Source organism: Cebus imitator, unplaced genomic scaffold (genome assembly GCF_001604975.1).
Source record: "Cebus imitator isolate Cc_AM_T3 unplaced genomic scaffold, Cebus_imitator-1.0 Scaffold149, whole genome shotgun sequence".
NCBI classification, from domain to species: Eukaryota; Metazoa; Chordata; class Mammalia; order Primates; family Cebidae; genus Cebus; species Cebus imitator.
Genome location: NW_016107464.1, coordinates 1,251,857 through 1,257,856, shown reverse-complemented (window position 1 = coordinate 1,257,856; position 6,000 = coordinate 1,251,857).

Here is a 6,000-nt window from a genome sequence, read left to right as displayed (position 1 = left end):
GCCTGTCCCCAGAAGACCTGTCCCCTAGACCAACGAAGCAGGTATACACCCATGTCTCAGGCCCCCAAAACAGCCCCACAGGCCACCTCTGTTGAGCATACCTGCAGGCCAACCAAACAGCCCTGTGCTTATATCTCAGACCTACAAAACAGCCCTATGGGCCACCCACTGCAGAAACACCCCCCAGGCCAGCCAAGTTATGAAGCTGTGTCCTGGGCCTGAAAAAATGTCCCATGGGTCACCCCATCAGATAAATTCCTAGGTCAGCCAAGCACCTATGCGTCCACATACCAGGCCTAAGAGACAGCTCTGCTGGCCTCCCTGGTGGGCATTCCTCCAGGTCAGCTAAGCAGTCTTACACCCATGTCCTGGGCCTTCAAGAAACAGCTCTGTGAGCCACCCCTGGCAGGCATGTTCCCAGGCTGGCCAGACAACTCATGCTCCTGGACAGGTTAATAGTCCCATGACCCCAACCTCAGTGGTCTCAACCCCAGTGAGTCAGACCCCAAGTTGGCTAACTCACCATGTGCACAAACATGCATCTGACCTGAGAAACAGGACAGTGAGCCCACCCCTGGCAAAGCTGCACCACCATCGCCACAAATTCTTTCAGACTAGGTCACTAAGAAATGGCCAAATGCCATTAGTGTTAATTACAGCTGAAGGCACTACATGGAGGTTACATTATACTACCATATCTTCCCAAAACCAAAACCAACCTCACCAAACCAACACCCCAGGTTCCATAAGTCTTTTCCTATGAAACTTACACCATAAAATTGGAAGAGATGACTTTTCCCCCAAAGGCATATAGATCAACATAGGAAAACACCATCATGACAAAGCAGGAAAACACGTCACCTCTAAAGAAAAAAGATAATTCTCTAGTAACAGGCCCCAATCTTTAGGAAATACATAAAATTCTAGAAAAAGAATTCAAAATAACAACCTTAAGGAAATGCATTGAGATATAAGAAAAATACAGTTAGACAATTTAATGAAATCAGGAAAACAATTGATAATTTGAACAAGAACTTCAGCAAAGAGATAGATATCATAAAAAAGAACCAAATAGAAACCCTAGAGGTAAAAGCAAGTCAATGAATGAAATTAAAAATACAATCGACAAATTCAATAATAGACTAGACCAGGTAGAAGAAAGCCAACTGAATTTTTGGCACACCATAAAGCAAACAAGTATTTGTATTATGGATGTTCTTGAAGTAGAATAGAAGGGGAAACATGAGGGCAAAATGGACATTTAAGTCCAGGAAGCTCAAAGAATTGCAAGGAGATTCAACCCAAACAGGTCCTCTCTGAGGAACATTATAGTCAAATTGTAAAAAGCCAAAGACAAAGACTTCTAAAAAAAGCAAGAGAAAAATGTCAAGTCACATGGAAGGGGCCCCACTAACAGTGGATTTCTCCACAGAAACCTTACAAGCCAGGAGAGAATGGAATGATATATTCAAAATACTGAAATAAAAAAATCCTGCTAGTCAAGAATATTATACCCAGTGAAGCTATTATTTAGAAATGAGGGAGAAATAAAATGTTTCATAGACAAGCAAAAATGAAAGGAATTCATTACCACTAGGTCTCACAAGACATGCCCAAGGGAGTCCTACATCTGGAATTGAAAAGATGATTACCATCATCATGAAAACATGTGAAACTATAAAACTCACAGGCAGAGCCAGTATACAAAGAAGAAAGAGAAAGGAATCAAAGCTTAGCATTCCAGAAACTCACCCAACTGCAAAATTAAACAATAAGAGAGGTGGTAAGGAAGAAATGATATATAAAACAACCAGAAAACAAATAACAAAATGGCAAGAGTAAGTCCTTACTTATCAATAACAACATTGAATGTAAATGGACTAAACTCTCCAATCTAAAGATATGGAGTGGCTAAATGGATAAAAAACCAAGCCCAACTCTCTGCTGCTTATAAGAAACACACTTCAACTATAAAGACACAAGTAGACTGAAAATAAAGGAATGGAAAAAGACAATCCATGCAACTGGAAACCAAAAAACAGCAGGAATAGCTATATTAATATCAGATAAAATACATTTCAAGACAAAAACCATAAAAAGAGACACAGAAGGTCATTACATATTGAAAAAGGGGTCAATTCAGCAAAAGTATGTAATAAGTATAAATGTATATGCACCCAACACTGGAGCACCCAGGTATATGAAGCAAATATTATTAGAGCTAAAGAGAGAGATAGTCCCTAATACGATAATTGCTGGAGACTTCAACACCCCAATGGCTGCAGAATACACATTCTTCTACTCAGCACATGGAACATTCTCAAGGGTAGTCCATATATTAGGCCACAAAACAAGCCTTAAAAATTTCAGAAAAACAGAAATAACATCAAGCATCTTCTATGGCCAAAATGGAATAGAACTAGAAATCAACAAGAGGAATTTAAAAATCTATACAAGCACATGGAAATTAAACAATATACTCATATGACCAGTGGGTCAAGGGAGAGATTAAGAAAGAAATTGAAAAATTTTTTGAAACAAACCATGGAATCACAACATACCAAAATCTATGGGATACAGTAAAAGCAGTGCTAAGAGAAAAATATATGGCAGTAAGTGCCTACATCCAAAAAGTAAAAAAACTTCAAATAAACAACATACTGATGCATCTAAAAAACTAGAAAAGAGCAAACCAAACTCAAAATTAGTCGAAGGAAAAGGTAATAAAGATCAGAGCAGAAATAAATGAAATAAAAATGAAAAACAACACAAAAGATCAAAGAAATGAAAAATTGTTTTTTTAAAAAAAGATAAACAAAATGGACAAACCTTTAGTCAGACTAGGAAAAAAGAGGGAAGACCTAAATGAATAAAATCAGAGATGAAAAAAGAGATTACAACTGATAATGTAGAAATCCTGAGGATCATTAGAGACTACTACAAGCAACTGTATGTCAATAAATTGAAAAACCTAAAAGAAGCAGATAAATTCCTACACACAAACAACCTATCTAGATTATATCATGAAGAAACCCAAAACCTGAGTAGACCAATAATAAGTAATGAGATTGAAACCATAATAAAAGTCTCCCAGCAAAAAAAACCCAGGACCCAATTGCTTTACTGCTGCATCTTACCAAACATTTAAAGAAGGACTAATACCAATCCTACTTAAACTATTCCAAAAAATAAAGGAGAAAGGAATACTTCCAAACTCATGCTATGAGGTCAGTGTTATCCTGACACACTAAATTCAACAACAGTTAAAAAGATCATGACCAAGTGGGACTCATCCTAAGGATGCAAGGATAATTCAACAAATGCAAATTAATCAATGTGATACATCATATCAAGAGAATGAAGGACAAAAACCATATGATCATTTCAATTGATGCTGAAAAAGCATTTGATAAAATTCAACATCCCTTCATGATTAAAAACCTTCAAAAACTGGGTATAGATGAGACATTCCTCAACAAAATAAAAGCCATATATAACAGACCCAGAGCTAGAATCATACTGAAAAGGGAAAAACTGAAAGCCGTTCTTCTAAGATCTGGAACAAGACAATGATACTCTCTTTCACTATTATTCAATATAGTACTCAAATTCCTAGCTAGAGCAATCAGGCAACAGAAAGAAAGAAAGCATAACCAAAGAAAGGAAGAAGTCAAATTATTCTTGTTTGCAGATGTTATAATCTCATATTTGGAAAAACCTAAAGATTCTACCACAAAACTATTAGAACTGAAAAACAAATTCAGTAAAGTGGCAGAATACAATCAACATACAAAAATCAGTTGCATGTCTACATGTTAACAGCAAACAATCTGAAAAAGAAATCAAGGAAGTAATTCCATTTACATTATTACAAAAATAATAAAATATCCTAGGAACAAACTTAACCAAAGAAGTTAAAAATCTCTGTAATGAAAACTATTAGACGTTGATGCAAGAAATTGAAGAAGACACAAAAAATGGAAACATATTCCATATTCGTGGATTGGAAAAATATTGTTAAAATGTCCATACTACCTAAAGCAATCTACAGATTCAATACAATCCCTATGAAAAAAAACCAATGATATTCTTCAAAGAAATAGAAAAAATAATATTGAATTTTATATGGAACCACAAAAGACCCAGAATAACCAAAGCCATCTGAGCCAAAAGAACAAAACTGGAGGCATCACAACACTGGAGGAATCACAGAGCTCTAGTAACCAAAATAGCATGGTACTGGCATAAAAGCAAGATACATAGGTCAATGGGACAGAATACAGAACCCCAAAACAAATGCATACATCTACAGTGAACTCATTTTTTGACAAAGGTGCCAAGAACGTACATTGGAGAAAGAACAGTCTCTTCAATAAATGGTGCTAGGAAAACTGGATTTCCATAGGCAAAAGAATGAAATTAGACCCCTCTCTCTCACCATATAGAAAAATAAAATCAAAATGGATCAAAGACTTAAATCTAAGATCTCAAACTGTGAAGCTACTAAAAGGGAACATTGGGGAAACTCTCCAGGACATTGGTCTGGGCAAATATTTCTTGAGTACAACCCCAAAAGTATAGGCAACCAAAGCAAAAATGGACAAATGGAATTACATCAAGTTAAAAAGCTTCTTCACAGCAAAGTACACAATCAACAAAGAGACCACCCATAGAATGGGAGAAAATATTTGTAAACCATCAATCTGACAAGGGATTAACAACCTGAATATATAAGGAACTCAAACAGTTCAACAGGAAAAAAACTAATAATTCTTTTTTTTGAGACAGAATTTTGCTCTTGTTGCCCAGGCTGGAGTGCAGTGGCACAATGCCGTCTCACTGCAACCTCCGCCTCCTGGGTTCAGGCAATTCTCCTACCTCAGCCTCCCGAGGAGCTGAGATTATAGGCACCCGCCATCATGGCTGGATAATTTTTTTTTTTTTTTTTTTGTATTTCTAGGAGAGGCAGGGTTTCACCATATTGGATAGGCTGATCTCAAATTCCTGACATCAGGTGATCCACTTGCCTTTGCCTCCCAAAGTTCTCGGATTAAAGGCGTGAGCCACCATGCCTGGCTTAATAATTCATTTTAAAATGGGCAAAAAACAAAGCAAAAATTAACAAATTAGATTTTATTAAAACTAAAGAGCTTCTGTACAGCAAAATAAACTACCAACAGAATGAACAGACAACCTACAGAATGGGAAAAAGGTTTTTGCAAACTATGCATCTAAACGAAGTTCAAATATCCAGCATCCATAAGAAACTTAAACAAATTTACAACAAAAAACAAACAACCCCATAAAAAGTGGGCAAAGGACATGAACAGACACTTTTCAAAAAAAGACATTCATGTGGCCAATAAGCATATGAAAAAAAAAGCTGAATATCACTGATAATTAGAGAAATGCAAATCAAAAGAACCATAATGAGATACTATTTCACAGGAGTCAGAATGGCTAATAATAAAATGTAAAAAAATAATGGATGTTGGAGAGGTTATGAAGAAAAAGGAATATTTATACACTGTTGGTGGATGTGTAAATTAGTTCAACCATTGTGGAAGACAGTGTGGCAATTCCTCAAAGACGTAAAGACAGAAATAACATTTGACCCAGCAATCCCATTACTGGGTATATACCCAAAGGAATAGAAATCATTCTATTATAAAGACATACAAATGTGTATGTTCATTGCAGTACTATTCGCAATAGCAAAGGCATGGAATCAACCTAAATGCCCATCAATGACATACTGGATAAAGAAAATGTGGTACATATATACCACAGAATACTATGCAGCCATAAAATACAATGAGATCTCCTTTGCAGGGACATGGATAGAGCTGGAGGCCATTATCCTTAGCAAACTAACACAGAATCAGAGAACCAAATACCATATGTTCTCACTTATAAGTGGGAGCTAAATGATGAGAACACATGGATATATATAGGGGAACAAAACATACTGGGGCCTATTTGAGGGTGGAGGGTGGGAGG